Here is a 17,183-nt window from a genome sequence, read left to right as displayed (position 1 = left end):
TCAAATTGCCATTGAACATAGAACATTACAGCGCAGAACAGGCCCTTCGGCCCACGATGTTGCGCCGACCAGTTTTTTAAAAAAACACTGACCCACTAATCTAAACCAATCCCTTTTCGTCCATAAACCTATCCACAGATCTCTTAAACGCCCCCCAAACTAGGCGCATTTACAACCGCAGCAGGCAGGGCATTCCAATCCCTCACCACCCTCTGGGTAAAGAACCTACCCCTGACATCCGTCCTATAACTACCCCCCCTTAATTTAAAGCCATGCCCCCTCGTGCTAGCTTTCTCCATCCGAGGAAAAAGGCTATCACTATCCACCCTATCTAAACCTCTAATCATCTTATATATTTCAATAAGATCCCCTCTTAGCCTCCTTCTATCCAGCGAAAACAACCCCAAATCCCTCAGTCTCTCCTCATAGGACCTCCCCTCCATACCAGGCAACATCCTGGTAAACCTCCTCTGCACCCTCTCCAAAGCCTCCACGTCCTTCCTGTAATGTGGGGACCAGAACTGCACACAGTACTCCAAGTGCGGCCGCACCAGAGTTGTGTACAGTTGTAGCATGACGCTGCGACTCCTAAATTCAATCCCCCTACCAATAAACGCCAAGACACCATATGCCTTCTTAACAACCTTATCTACTTGATTCCCAACTTTCAGGGATGTACACATACACCTAGATCCCTCTGCTCCTCCACACTATTCAAAGTCCTCCCGTTAGCCCTATACTCAACACATCTGTTACTCCTATCAAAATGAATTACCTCACACTTCTCTGCATTAAACTCCATCCGCCACCTCGCGGCCCAGCTCTGCAACCTGTCTAAGTCACCCTTCCTCACAATCTACCACACCTCCGACTTTGGTGTCATCAGCAAACTTACTAATCCACCCAACTATACCCTCATCCAGATCATTAATAAAAATTACAAACAGCAGTAGCCCCAAAACAGATCCCTGAGGGACACCACTCGTAACCGAACTCCATGACGAATATTCACCATCAACCGCCACCCTCTGTCTCCTATCTGCTAGCCAATTCCTGATCCAAGTACCTAGATTACCCCCAATCCCATACATCTGCATTTTCTGCATTGGTGCTATTTTCATCAAGAATCACTAGATAACAAAGCAGGAGTGGAGAACTAATGCACTTCCACTCCTTTTGAGCACTAAGACAAAACATCCATGGGTTGATACTTGTTAAATCAATGCAGCATAGTACCTTCCTGATTCATATAGCACGGTTTTCCCATTCTCTCAGGGTGTAGGAGGAAAAACAAGGATGATAAAGCCTTTCATCCAGAATTTTAGACTGCAGAACAGACTTGATCACACATACAGTTGGAAATGTGACATTGTATTTCACAAATTCAAACAGGAAAAAAATTAAAATTTACCTGCAATGATTTTGCAAATACTGAATGAACATATCAGAAAATATCTCCAGTTAATCACAGATCTGTGCTGCATTAGATCAGGCACATAGAAAATCATAGAGCCCCACAGTACAGAAAGAGGCCATTCGGCCCATCAAGTCTGCACCGGCCATCCCACCCAGGCCCCACCCCCATTTCCCTACACATTTTACCCACTAATCCCTCTAACCTATACATCTCAGGACACTAAGGGACAATTTTAGCACGGCCAATCAATCTGACCCACGCATCTCTCGACTGTGGAAGGAAACTGGAGCACACCCATGCAGACACGAGGAGAATGCATAGAAGCAGGACGCTGCAGAGTAGGTGGAGGGGGAGAAGATTCAAGTAGAAAAAGAAAAACAGTAATCCTGATAAAAGTGAAGATAATGCCCTAGAACCAATAATGGTGCCGCTTTCCATACAAAAAAAATCCCATACTGCATGGACAAACTGTCAGGAAAGATACTGGAGCTGCCAATGCTTATGACAAGATAAAGCAGCACAAAGTTACACCTTCAAGGTGGTAGCCACACAGGGGGAATTAAAACATCATCAAAAGAAAGACTTGAACAGGAGAAAAATTAATTCCTACTTGAACTTGAAGTAAAACAACAAATGCATTTTAAGTAGCATCACAGCCCCATCAGGAATTCATCCCTACTTGTAAATTTTTCTTTACATACAGAGCTTGAAGTAAAATTCTGGATGCTAATCTGAACTTCGGGTGCAGACAAAAAGGCAAGTACATATTCCTCAATATCCAAAACACCTTCTTGGCAGTAAAACAATTGCAGAAATGTTTTAATATCTGAGGATTGTATTCAAAGCAGCATTAATATATGGTCTACAAAAACCTCTTCTTTGCTGAAATTTCTTTTCCATTCCTCAAATGAAGAACTTATTCAAGATATTCACTTTCCAAAGATGTTTGCTCTCCGGTCTCATGCACTATTATCCACTGTTTGCTTCTTGCTGTCAATCATTAGGCCAGAGTTAAATTGTCAGAAGTGGTCTAATTATGTGTACTCTTAGCCGTCCCATTGGGAATAACCAACCTCAGTTAGGTGAAGGTCAGAGCAGCAAAAGATCTATTCCCAACTTCAGCATTAATCCAACGTGATCACTTCCATTTAACAGGCCCAGTGCACATAAAAAAAATCTCAAAATCAGTGTGGTGGCTACACTAGGGCAAAGCTGTTAACTAACAGCAAATAATAGCAAAATGATATTATAGTGCTATTGATACATTCCAAAACACATGATCCAAAAGCACGGGAACACAAGTCAAACACCAAACTGACCAATTAAAAGTTCAAATGTCAACCAGAAGTGGAATTATCCTTTTAAGAAGCATTTTGTCTAAATACTAAAGTTAACTAAATGACAAGAATAAATTATTTAGGGTCATAGGAAGATGATTGGACTATTTAATTTGAATCTGTCTTGCAATAAGGCCATTGGTGATATGACATCCACATCCTGACCTTCGCCCTTGTCTCAATACTATTGGTTTACAAAAATTTAAATTGAACTTTTAAAAAAGCTTAAATTACAGAATAGGCTAACTGATCAATCATACAGATTTCATTGATATAAATACCTCCTTGCACAAACTGCAGCATCAATAGCAACAGCTGTCAAATCTAAGCACCTTCAGCAGAGTACTTAAAGACTCTGACTAGAATACTAAACAGCTTTTACGACAATATTCCACAGATGCCAAAATGTCATCCAACAACTGCATAAGCTGCTGCCCAAGGAGGCAGCAAAATGTCTTAACCAACAGTCATAACCATCATTCTCCAGAACTTGGTGAGATAAAATGTACCAGTCTACAATTGCAACCACTAATATTGTAACATGCACAAGTATATCATATTGCCACAAAAGATGTTATTTATTGACATTAACCATTCAACTTAATGCCATCTCATTCTGGCACCACTGAACTGACTTTTAAGATTGCAGGTTGCTAAATTCTTGCTACAGTACAAACCTCTGCATAATTTTCTAATTTCCCCAAGGGAGTGCAGTATTTGGCCTTGCTTCCCTCAATGGCAATGGATTTTAATTCCATTATGGATGGTTAAAATGGTTCACTTTGGACGATACCATTCTGATCATTAATGGAAAATTGTGGGGATTGTGTTTAAAAAAAGCATTCCATTATGACCCAGATTTAATTTTTAAATAACTAACCAAAACTTAGCATTTTTCAGTCAGGAACTTAAAGGAAAAATAAATATTTTTGTTACTTGCCAGTAACAGAAATTGCAAGTGTGTTTGTAGTGAATTTGTAAACTTCCTCCCAGAGAAAATTCTGTGCTGTAAGATTTTTTTTTAAGATGTGTTGCTTTAAATGAAAACCTATACGAATAGCTAGCAAGCTGAGGAAATAGAACTGGGGATGGAACAGAATAGCAGCAAGACAAAGCATCTTTCTGCAATCGGCTAGGGCAGCATGGTAGCCGTGATTAACACTGCTTTTCACAGGGCCAGGTTGGGCCACTGTGTGTGGAGTTTGCACGTTCTCCCTGCGTCTGCATGGATTTCCTCCCAGTCTGAAAGACATGATTAGGTGGATTGACCCGAACAGGCAATGGACTGTGGTGACTAGGAGAATTTCACAGCAACTTCATTAGTGTTAATGTAAGCTTTACTTAGTCTTGACTAAAACTTTACTTTGTAATGAGGAGCAAAGGATCAACTATTCAGCCAGGCTGACTAACAAAACAAAATTCAACTTTCAGCTTCTTTCCTGTCCCTGAATTAAATTTTAATTGATATTAAATAATGAAATGTGGGGGATGGAATTTTAATTCAGTCTGCGATTCTGGTCTACACAAACAAACTACTCGAGTTAGAAAAAATTTGAGGACCAGAAGGCATGAGCGCACATAACAAGCACAGAACTAAGTTAGCTATTCAGAGCTACTATTTCACAAATAATTGGTGACTTCAGACACATTTATGGTGTGAATTTTCTACAAGCATTGAAGAATTCCTGAGTGATTGCAAGATAAAGATTTTAAATGCATTTGCAACTTGTTTGATCACCTTTGGAGGTCAGTTAATTTCCCAGAATGTTGTTTCGAAATTGATTATCATGCTATATTTTTTGGCACCCCCAACACATTGCCACGACTTACCAATTGTGCAAAACGTACAGGAGTTACTTAGGAAAAGCTTAAATCGGACCAGCGGAATCTTTCCTGTGTCTGATGCTCACACTTTTGAATTTATTTTTATGCCCTTGGAGACCACTAACTTAAAAAGAACAAACCTTACCAAGCAACCTCAATGGAATAAATCTATGGAAAATATTTCACTTTATCAAACCAAAACCAACATGAAACATGAGATAACAGGAAAATTGTATTCACTAGAAACTATAAATTGCAGTTTAAACACATGAAATGAAGATAGATCTCACACCCATAAGAAATAGGACCTGACTTAGACCACTCAGCCCATTGAGTCTGTTCCGCCATTCAATCATGGCTGATATTTTTCTCATCCTCATTACCCCTGATCCCCTCAATCAACTCCCTATCTCTGTCTTAAAGACACTCAACGATCTGGCCCTGACAGCCTTCTGCAACAATGAGTTCCACACATTCACCGCTTTCTGGCTGAAGAAATTCCTCCTGATTTCTGTTTTAAAGGGTCGTTCCTTTAGCCTGAGGTGTGCCCTCTGGTTCTAGTTTTTACTACTAGTGGAAATGTACTCTCCACAGCCACTCTATCCAGGCTTCGCAGTATCCTGCAAGTTTCAATAAGATTCCCCCTCATCCTTCTAAACGTCAAGTCCAGGCCCAGAGTCCTCAATTGTTCCTTATACAACAAGCTCTTCATTTGAGGCACTATTCTTGTGAATCTCCTCTGGGCCCCTTCCAAGGCCAGCACATCCTTTCTTAGATAGGGGGCCCAAAACTACTCAATACTCCAAATGGGGTCTGACCAGAGCCTTACGTAGCTTCAGAAGTACATCGCTGCTTTAGTATTCTAGCCCTCTTGACGTGAATGCTAACGTTGCATTCGTCTTCCCAACTGAACCTACACGTTAAGCTTGAGGATCTTGAACAAGGACTCCCGAGTCCCTTTCTGCCACTGATTTCCTAAGCATTTTCCCGTTTAGAAAATAGTCTATGCGTCCATTCCTCCTTCCAAAGTGCATAACCTCACTTTTCCACATTGTGTTCCATCTGCCATTTCTTTGCCCACTCTAACCTATCCAAGTCCTTCTGCAGCCCCTCGCTTCCTCAGTACTACTTATCCTTCTACATACCTTTGTATCATCTGATAAACTTAGCACCAGTGCCTTCAGTTCCTTCCTCCAAATCTTTAATGCATATCGTGAAAAGTTGTGGTCCCAGCACTGACCCGAGGTGCACTAGTCACCAAATGCCATCCTGAGACAGACCCCTTCATCCCCACTCGGCCTTCTGCCAGTCAACCAATCCTCTATCCATGCCAGCATCACTTAAATAAGTAGTGCTCATGGTGTAAATTGTTAACAGTCTCCTATGTGGCACCTTATCAAAGGCCTTCTAGAAATGTAAAAAAAATTCCAGAAAAATGTCTGGAATTAAGAATCTACTGATAACCAGGAAACTACTATCGATCATTGGAAAAGCCTGGTTGACTAATGTCCTTTAGGAAGGAAATCTGTCACCCTCATATGGTCTGGCCTACATGATTCCACAGTCACAGCAATGTAGTTGGCTCTCAACTGCCCATGAGCAACTAGGGATGGATAATAAATGCTGGTCAACAACATCCGTATCCATGAACGAGTCAAAGAAAAAGATTTTTTCACCTGGATTTTGTAATCCAAAAGGAAAGCACACAATGCTCAGCTTCTGTTTTCCTAGCAATTTGAAATCACAGTCAGATTTCCCAGAAGTCTGATGACACCACCAGGAATCCCAATTTACCACCCATCCACTTTTCTCAAGCTTGGTTTCTCTTTCCATTAATGAATGTCTCAAAAAAAAAATGCAAGTTTTATAATCAAAGTCAATGCAGACAACAGCCCACACACACCTCACCATTATTGAACATCCCATACTCCCAAACACTGGATTTCACATGTACATTAGCATCTGGCACATTAACACAATGCAGCCATGGCACTAGTTTGATCCAGCCTTAGACAATGAATTTGTAGTCTCAATAATAATATTTTTATAAAATCATAAATAAGCTGTGCTCAGAGTATTCACAATGTGGGGCCCAGTGCATTGAGGAGAAAAAAGCTTACATACAGTTCGTCATACTTCCTTTTTTTTCCTCTATTTGGTTAGTTGCAATATACTGTATTACAAAGCAGAATCAGTTTTATGCTTCAATAAACTAGCAGCAATCTGCAATGACTGTAGTCAACTTCCTTAAACCAACACCTTCCAAACAGGTTTAGATCAAAAATTTCTATAATAACACAAGTGCTCAGTAATTTGCTCATTTAGTACAATTTCTCTTCTACACCATTCACAATCCATGAGGTTGAGATACCTATTCAACTTACGCTGCCCTCAAATCAGCTATCAGAAAATGCAAAAATATGGCGCACTTCCACTCTAAAATCAACAGTGCATAAAGAAATTAGCACCTCTTGATCACATTGTGACACTAAAGGCTGATAACTTTTAACAATTGAAGATACTTCATAGCATAACGTACTAGCGTTCCTGTGAGCTGAACCACTAAACCACTGTTAATATTCTTGACCACTTCTTTTAATCTCCAATTTCCCCTTTCGGTGAAAAGACAATGAATCACAGGATCCTCCACAACTTCTGGTAGCTGGTTTAATTCCACATTACTAAAAATAATCAAGCTAGCAACTGGAGCAATGATGCCAGTCCAGAACCAGAGGCAGCAATGGTAAGGAAAGAACAAAGACATTACCTAGTCTCCAGGATGTCCTAAAACTGATTTACTAAGGTGCTTCAGACAAGAAAAACTGTTAATACTGCCTAGCCTGGATTACATTAGTTCATTTTAGGGAGGCATTGAGTCAGTCACGTAAAGTGCACAAATCATTGCTTCTTATTGCCATCAGCTGAGTGACTGGAAATGGGCAATAAATGTGACTATGTCAGCACTGCACATATCCAGAAAATGAAACAGTAACTTGAACCAATTTGTCCCAGCCACACCCCCCCAAGATATAACGCCAAATAAGACTAGTGAACTATCGGTTTACATGGCCCAATTTCAAGAACTGGTACGTACAAAGTTACCCCCCAACCACAGTAATACAAAACATGTTTAACTGCAAAAATGAGATTTGCCATGCCAGTGCACCATGACAAAAGTTAACCTTCTGGAATCAGCTCCCTGTCCAGTCACCTATTATACTGTATTGCTTGGCTGTAGTATTGTGTCCATATGAAGATAGCACTGAAAGGACATTCACTGTTAAATTCAACTTTCAAACAACTGGCCACCTGAACTACAACAAACTCCTCTCTACCCATTGCAATATAATTCTGCCAAAGTCAGTCCATTAAATTTGGAGCATTTTCTATATAGATGATGCATCAGGATCCACTGCCGATTTCATGTTCTAGTCATTTAAAAAAAAGGACAATTTTTTCTCAAAAATAAAAACCGCAGATGATTTGGCTGAGGGTTTATTGGCGGAAAGCAGGAACATTTCTAATGGTTTCAATTATACACCATTAAAAACTGAACCCAGAAAGACTGACACCCAACTGATCTCCTCTAACATCCTCAGATTATATCATTACACGGCTGGGTGAGCCAAGTGCACTGCAACTGGTTCTGGTATCAGGCTTTGTCCAAGACTTCATGTTTTTAAAATCAAACGATAAAAAGGGAAGGGCATTGACAGATGGTCCGATATTGCTCAGTACAATTCAACTATCGTTTCAGAAGTTTCAGTTTCTTGTTCACAACAGAAGCCACGAGCAAAATGGTGACCAGGCTCAAGTCATTACGTGAAAGGATGAAAAGGAAATTCTTTCCAACTGAAATACTGCCGTTTAGTTAATTATGTGAATATTTAAACAGCACTATTAGTAAAGCAAAGCTACACATACTGAAGTAAAAGAAAACAAAGGTTGCCACTGAACATTAATGCTGTCCAATCTATGCTGTTGGCAGATTACTGAAGATCAATTGACCAAAGGAGCCCCAGGATGAGGATGGGTTGGGCAGGCTGGAGTTCCCACTTGCTATTTTATCCAGTCCTAATCCTGAAAAGTGCATGCATGAACAGGGTACAGCATGAACTGTGATACCCAGCTAACAATGTGAATCAACTACGCTCAACCATGAAGACAGACCACTTATGGAAGGAACTGGAGGGTCATCATTATCCACTGATCTGTACTTCCCTATGATTCAATAGCTTCAGGCATTTTAAAAAATTACAAATTTTTAAATAGTGGGCCAAAAGAAGTCAATCTGAACTCTGACTTGAATTTAGCCAAACTGATCCTATTGGCCATTACCATCCTCCAGTGGGTTAAAAAGCATCCATCATACAAAGTTGATTCCAAATGACAACTTCACGTGACAGGCTAGGAAAGCAGATGTGTGCATCTAATTGCACAAATAATTGCACTCAGAGGTGCATTAGCATAGGCAGCTTCACTCTGTCCATGTTGTGTCTGTGAGCGTTGATACGTTATCTGAAAAGAAGGCTACTCCACACCCAAATAACATCTTTCACATCAAGCATGCAAGGGATGGAGGTGTAGTAAGAAGTGGAATCTATGTTTTCTGTATAACATTTGTTAGAACAAATATTAAGCACCAAAATGGAAGTCCTGTAATAAACAGAGGGAATCCTGCAAACATTTATCTCAATTTAAGTTTACAAAATGTCTGATCACATGATTTCTGATTAAGAAAGTTTTTGAAGTTTGTCATTCAAAGCCAATCCACGTATACTTGAGACAGGAGTCATCAGATCCAAAATAAGACATGTTGCTACAATTTGAAATCAAGTTAGATCAGGTCATGGAATGCATGAGGAAATTAGACATATCAGGTGAACAACAATCACATTCCTCCCTGCCCTTAAACTATACCTTGGACATGCTCACTATTTCCACTTTCTGGAATGATGTTAGGGGTTATATAAAAAAAGTCTCATTTATCAATTAATTCAACTTATTTTCAGTGAGAAAGGCAACACCCAAAATTGGTTCCTATGTTGTTCCACTTCCAAAGTGCAATAATATCCAGAGGGATCCTATGAAACCTTTCCACTTGGGTTTCATATTCCAGATATAAAGTGCAGAAAACGTGGGAAAATTGGGGTTTAATCTCAAGACTAAATACGATAAAAGAAAAAAATCCATGATGAAAGCACGAATCTTGTGTGCAAGCCAGTGGGGAGTTCCATGATACAAGGTCAATTATTTTATGTAAAACTGAAAAGCTAAACAAAGTCCTTCACGATCGATCCGAAAACTTGTTTCATTAAAGAAATAGTCTTTCAAGATATGCCAGAAGAAAAAGATCTGGTTTATAAAAACACAGATTTGGTGGTCTGTAAATCTAAAAGTGTCTACAAATGGATGCACTGTATAGGCCAGTGGGAAAAATACCCAAGAACCAATGGTCCACAAGGTGGCTGAAGGCCTCCAGTTTAAGAGAAATAAATATTATCATTCCTTCTCACCCCACTTATAGGAATCATTCAGCTAATTTTCAAACATTGAGCTTTCGCATTAGTAACATTGCGCCATGAAAGAGAAATTCAATAAAAGAAAATTCACAAATTGTGAGGGCAAACAAAGTGAATAGTTACAAAAAAGACCATAGGCTGAAATTCTCTAGCCACTCATGCCCCACTGCCAGAGAGAATGGAGAATTTGGCGCTGGGCCAAATCTCCACTCAATTAGCAGGACAGGAGATTCAGCTGCAGGCAAGACTGGAGAGCAGAAACATAAACTAGGAGCAGTTGGCCATTCAGCCCTTCGAGCCTGCTCTGCCATTCATTATCATGGCTGATCCTCAAATTCAAGATCCTGATCAGCCTTCCCGACCCCACCCTTCCCTTTAGTCCAAAGTCACGCGCTCAGTACTAATGCAGCAGGAACACAAATCTTAGTTGCTACAAGTATAAATATTTTTCTCGAACATTTTTTGAATGACTGACTCAACAATGACACAGTAGTGCTGTTTAAACCTAGAGTTTAAGGGAAATGAAGAGGCTTTGCTTTTAGGAATTCTACCCATCTCCCATTTTAGTAAATTTATGTCACATGCATATTTCTAAAAAGCAACACGCGAGCAATGTACACCTATACACAAATCACAAACACTTTATAATTATGTAACAATTTTAAGTATCCAGCACGCAAGGTAAATTAAAGGGAAGCACTTTAGCTTCATTCTCTGTTCCCTTTAACAAAGCTGAGGGAAAAGTAGCTGGGGGCAGGGACATCAACCTCAACAGTAATTGAAAAGACAACATTTGCAATTACAGGATCACCAAACAGGGTGGCTATTTAATCCATCATGTACGTACCAGCGCCTTGAAAGAGCTATTACTGTTACCCCAATTACTCCCTCTCTGTTCGTAGCCCTGCAAAGCTGCCTGTCATGTGCATATTGAAATAAATTACCAAAACTGCTTCCACCAACCTCTCAGGCAATGCATTCTAAATCATAACCGCATGAAAAAACATCCCTGCTCTTTGGACCATATGTCAATTAACCTAGTGTCCTGTGTTTCCGATCCTCCTGCTAATGGAATCAATCTCTCACCTTCAATCTCTTAATTTTGAACCTCTACTAAGACTCTCTTTAGGCTTCTCAAGTACAGCCACCTTCACTTCAATAATCCCTCTGCAAATCTGAAGTTCCTGATTCTGGACACCATTCTCAAATGCAGCCTGAAAATTACTTGCTTGTTCGACCCAATGGACAAAACACACCTTAAACCAAAAATGCAAGAAAGCAGGTTTACAACATACAACTAAACTTAGTAACCTGTACTCAAGAGCTGAGTGAAGAACCCAATCAACCTGCCTTAAGGCTAGTGGATAAGAAAATATCTGTCAGTCTAATATCATGCCTTCCTGCACCTACAAACGAAGGGTATAACCTTGATAAGTCAAATGAAAAGCTCCTCATCCTTGAAAACATCTAATGGATTCTGTTTTAATTCCCTGTTCACAAAGTTAGCATTTTGTCCTGTCCCTCAGTTTTTGGGTTAGAACAGTTGATACCTACAGTTGCAGACTGAACAATTTTGACCCCCCTCATTGCAAAGACGACTTACTCATTCCCAACTAGAGACTGGCCTTTACTGCTGCACTTTTCAAATACACCTTGCAAACAAAAAACATGTTAGAGATACCCAAGTGAAAGGTTAAAGTTAGTTCATTAGTCACAAGTCAGGCTTAAATTGCAATGAAATTACTGTGAAATTCCCCTAGTCGCCCCACTCTGGCACCTGTTCGGGTCAATGCACCTAACCCACATGTCTTTCAGGCTGTGGAAGGAAACAGGAGTACCTGGAGACCCACACAGACACCAGGAGAACATGCAAACTCCACATAGACGGCGACCTAAGCCAGGAATCAAACCCGGGTGCCTGGCGCTGTGAGGATATCCTGCGTCCCTGGTGATGTAGGGCAACAGTACTAACCATTGTACCACCCTATAAAGGCATTTAGCTATATACACACATATATAGACATTCGCACTAAAAAGAAAAAAACAATTTTATATGGATGCGGCATTGATGCAGCCTCAGGCCAATCTTTAAGGAATATACTTGCCAAACACTCCCCTTGTATGCAAAATTTCATGAAGCCTGCTCTACAGCTTTAGAGTTTAGCCTGTCATTCAAGTTTTACAAATATTCACACTCTTCAGTGTGTACAGATAAGCTGACATTAATACTATCTTCATAAAACTAAATTTGAAGTTTAGTTGCAACACAGAAACTGCTGCATTAGCATATATAAAGGGTTAAAAGCTGCTAAAACCCAAACCATTCAAAATCATTTGAGACTGAAACACTTTTTAAGATCTATTGGCATCTTTGGATTCTCTGCAGACCTGGGTAACAAACTGCACAAATTACAGCAACAAATTGATAGGAATACATTGTAGCAGTGAATTCCACATATTCACCACCCTTTGGGTGAAGAAATTTCTCATTCAGTTCTAAATAGTTTATCCCTTATCTTCAAACTATGACCCCTAATTCTGGACTACCCCACTATTGGTTACATTCTTTATGAATTTACGCTGTCTAACCATGAAGAATTTTATAAGTTTCTATGAGATCCCCTCTCACTCTTCTAAACTCCAATGAATACAATCCTAACTGACTTTGTCTCTTCTCATATGACAGAGCTGCCATCCCAGGAATCTGCTTGCTAAACCTTTGCTGTAGTCCCTCTATGGCAAGGACATCCTTCCTCAGATAAGGACACCAAAATTGCACACAATACTCCAGGTGTGGCCTCACCAACACTCTATACAATTGCAGCAAAACATCACTATTCCCATATTCAAATCCTCTCACTACAAAGGCCAACATACCATTTACTGTCTTTACTGCCTACTTACCTGCTACCTTCTTTATTGTCTACGCTACCTGCCCACTTTCAGCGATTGATGAGGACTCCAAGGTCTCCGAGTATCCACCTCTCTAAATTTACACTCATTCAAGTAATAGTGTCTTCCTTTTATTACTCCTGAAGTGGATAACCTCATTCATCCATATTATATTGCATCTGCCATGCAAATGGCCCCACACACAGCCTGTCCAAATCACAATGAAGCACCTCTGCATCCTCTTCACAGTTCATCCTTCCGCCCAACTTTGTTTCATCTGCAAATGTGGAGGTAATACATTCAGCTCCCTCTTCCAATTCATTAACATCTAAAGTGAACAGTTGGGGTCCTAGCACAGATACCCATGGAACCACACTAGTCATTGATTGCCAATCAGAAAAAGACCCATTTATGCCAACTCTGTTTCCTATCTGCTAACCTGCTTTCTATCCATCCCAAGACACTACCTGAAATCCCCATGTGCTTTAACTTTACATTGTAGTTATGAGGCCCCTTCATGAAAGCCTTCTGGAAGTCTAGATAAACTATACCCACTGGAACTCCTCAGGATTTCTACTGGTTACATTCTCAAAAAATTCCAAGAGATTTGCCAAGCACGATTTCCCTTTTGTAAATCCATGCTGATTTTGTTAGATTATACTATTGCCTTCTAAATATTGGGTTATGAAATTCTTGGTAATACCCTAGCAACTTCCCCAGTACCAATGTTACGCTCACTGGTCTACAGTTCACTTCTTTCTCTCTGCCTCCTTCTTTGAATAGTGGGCTTACATTAGCTACTCTCCAATCTGTAGGAACTATTTCAGAGTCTAAAGAATTTTGGAAAATAACCACCACCAGATTTACTATTTGCAGGGCCACTTAAGTACTCTGGGATGAAAATTAGCAGGACCTGGAGATTTATCCACCTTCAACCCTGTCAATTTTCCTCAAAACCATTAAACAATTTTGATGTTCATCTATTGCCAGTTATTGTACTCTCTTCCTATATCTCTAGCGCTATTATTCAGCAAACTACTGACTGGAGCAATGGGTTACAATATTTTCAATCTAAGTTTGACCATCACCGAATTTACTCAAATACTTAGAGAATGCACAATTGTGTTTCCTTGTTTTTGTTTCATTTTGCAAACTGGAAAGGGAATTGTGGCTCTTTACTCACTCAATGGCCTACACATGGCAAACACCTTGGAAATAGAGAAATGGGCAATTCTATAATTGATGGGGCACATTTTTCCCCCTGGAATTACAGACTAAAACCACCAACACATTTGCAAAATTTGGTTCAAGGAGGATATCTACCGACACTAACTCTGAAACGTCACTGCAAAAGCCATTCATTCTATATTTTGAACAGCATCGCCTAATCTGTGGTGACATCTTCAGTTTTACTTAATCAGACTGCTCCCACCATTACATATAAAAACATCCCAATTTACAGCACAAACGTTTTTCTCACAAAACTTAGCTTCAACTCAACAACTTTATCCTGCTTTGTAAGATACCTGGTCTACTACATAGTATTCTGGAGTGGTTACCTCTTAAGAACAATCCACTAACACAAAAATTGCTGGCAAAATGGACCTTGCTGATCCAAGTGATGAATATGTCTTTAATGTGTGCAGACATTAAAAAAAGGCAAGCTTAAACTCAACATTAAAAGTAGGATCCCAAGAGTGGGCTGAGACTCAAGTATAGTAATTAACACAAAGATAACAGAAAAAGGGAAGGGAGGGTGGGAGGCTAACCAGTAGTTGAACTGTTATTAAAAAGGTTGATTACTTTTGACTGCAACAAAAAAAAACAGTTAACAACAAAACTAATGCTTTGCACTGTGCCCCGGATTTGTTTCGCAATAAAAACTCTAAGTAGCTGACTCAGTACATGATTCATATTTGTTGTTGTTGTGCAGAAACCTTTTTAAAATAGACAGTTTGAAAGTCAAATCTTTTGTAGAAAAAAAACAGTTTCTAGGCTGCAACAGATTTTTTTTTAAAAAAATCAGGAACAATGAACCATCCAAGCTGCCCAGCAACTGGAATCTAATCCAAAACCCTCCATTCCCTGGAATGTGGATTTTAAAAGTTCGTCACCATCAGGGCTTGATTCTCCCTGTTAATTTTTGGGCGTGCCAGGTGGGGTTTCAACGTTTTGGGGGGAGGGAGGATAGGTGGGGTTTCAAGGTTTTGGGCAGGGGGGCCCAGGTGGGGTTTCAACGTTTGGGTGGGGGGCGGGCAGAAACAACCCTGTTAAGTTTTGGGCAAGGTAGGATTTCAGGGTGGGGGTGGGGAAAACAGAAACAATTTGGGGGGAGACCCAAGGTGGGGTTTCAAGGTTGGGAGGTGCCCCCCCCCCCCGAGGTGGGGTTTCAAGGTGGGGGGGGGGGGGGCGCCCCGAGGTGGGGTTTCAAGGGAGGAGAACCAAAGTGGGGGGGTGGGGGAGGGGGGGGTGAGGTGCAGGGGTGAGGGAAAAGGAGGCGGTCTGCAGGGTAGGGATGGGAGGGGGGAAAGGAGGCGGAGGTTTCTAGGGGGTGGGGGGCTGTTGTTTGGCAGGGTGGGAATACCCGGTTCTACTGCCAGATAAACTTGGCCCGGCTCCGCCAGCCGGACACATCCGAATAAATTTACCTCAGAACCGACTCACACCCCCTCCCCCACCTTTCCCCACCCACAGAGCAGCTACTCACTCGGCAGGGATGCAGATCAGAAGTCAAGCGGCCACTATGTCTCTCCTCTGGACTCTGAATTGAATTCTCTCCCCAACTTCACTTAAGCACTGGGGTGGGGGAGAAGAAACTCCAGGCCCCAAACCTCGGCCTCCACTTCCGCTTTCACATCTCCACCCCGCCCATTCCCACACCCCCCCGCTTCCGGACAAACGCGGTGGGCGGGGATTCGGGGGGCGGAAGTCGGCTCCTGGCTGATTGACGTCATTCTTCACCAATCGACAGCCAGCCAGTGAGTGAGGTGAGGCCGCGCCAGCCAATGGGAGCGACCGCGCCAGCACGGGGCACCGGCCAATGGGGAGCGGCGCCGGGGGGGAGGCATGCCGGGAGTTGTAGTCCAGTGGCGAGACACTACAATACCCAGAGGGCGTAGCGAGCGGGGCAGGCTGCTTCCTGGCGCAGCCAAGGCTGAATGACAGACAAGGTAGTTCTTTTCATGAGCCAAACGAGTAAAACCAACTCAAATTAACTTAGGGACAAATTAACAGGGGCAGCCCCCCCAAAAAGAAAGGGGGGGGGGGTGAACGGCCCGAACAGAAACCAAAGTCCAAAGGAAACTTAAAACAGTAAATCAAAATGTGGTTGTGAGGGTCTATAACGCACACCAGCCCCTGCGGTGCCCAGCGGGTGTGGAAACAAGGTAGTCAGCTGTGAGTTCAGAGACTCTTGTCCAGCATTGCGGAGTATCTGAGGGTAATTTGGAAGAATAACACTTTTAATTACTCAGTTGCAAATATATGCCGATGTACATATAAATATGCAATAACATGTTTTCAATTAATTTTTTGCAGATAGAATCCCTACAGTGCAGAAAGAGACCATTTGGCCCATTGAGTCTGCACCGACCACAGTCCCACCCAGGCCTTTACTCACATATCCCTACACATTTACCTGCTAATCCCTCTAACCTACACACCTCAGGACACTAAGGGGCAATTTTAGCATGGCCAATCAACCTAAGATCTCTCAACAGAATCCTAGAATGGTTACAGTAGAGAAAGAGGCCTTTCTGGCCATTCTGATCATGCTGGCCTCTATGTGATCAATCCATCAAGTACCACTTCCCTGCTTTTTACCTGTAGTCCCACACATCATCTTGCAAACCAGCCTCCCATTCATTGACACTGTCTACACTTCCCACTGCCTCGGCAAAGCAACCAGCATTATTAAGGACCGCACGCACCCCGGACATTCTCTCTAACATCTCCTTCTGTCGGTAAAAAGGTACAAAAGCCTGAGGTCACATGCCAACCAACTCAAGAACAGCTTCTTCCCTGCTGCCATCAGATTTTTTAATGGACTTACCTCACATGAAATTGATCTTTCTCTACACCCTAGCTATGATTGTAATACTACATTTGGCACTCTTGTTTCCTTTTCTGTGAACAGTATGCTTTGTCTGTATAATGTGCAAGAAACAATGCTTTTCACTGTATACTAATACA

General features: G+C 41.4%; 1 protein-coding gene across 1 annotated transcript in view; it reads right to left on the bottom strand.

Annotated features, from left to right (window-relative positions):
- The window catches only part of rab5c (RAB5C, member RAS oncogene family), a 49,338-nt gene extending 33,483 nt beyond the window's left edge, over window positions 1-15,855 (bottom strand). The window contains exon 1 of the mRNA XM_080213444.1: window positions 15,700-15,855. The gene's annotated coding sequence lies outside the window, so the exon portion shown is untranslated. The remainder of the gene's footprint in view (window positions 1-15,699) is intronic.
- Window positions 15,856-17,183: the final 1,328 nt, after the last annotated feature.

Source organism: Carcharhinus amblyrhynchos, chromosome 27 (assembly GCF_965287045.1).
Source record: "Carcharhinus amblyrhynchos chromosome 27, sCarAmb.v2.hapA, whole genome shotgun sequence".
Classification (NCBI taxonomy): domain Eukaryota; kingdom Metazoa; phylum Chordata; class Chondrichthyes; order Carcharhiniformes; family Carcharhinidae; genus Carcharhinus; species Carcharhinus amblyrhynchos.
This window is presented reverse-complemented; position numbering and strand designations above follow the sequence as displayed.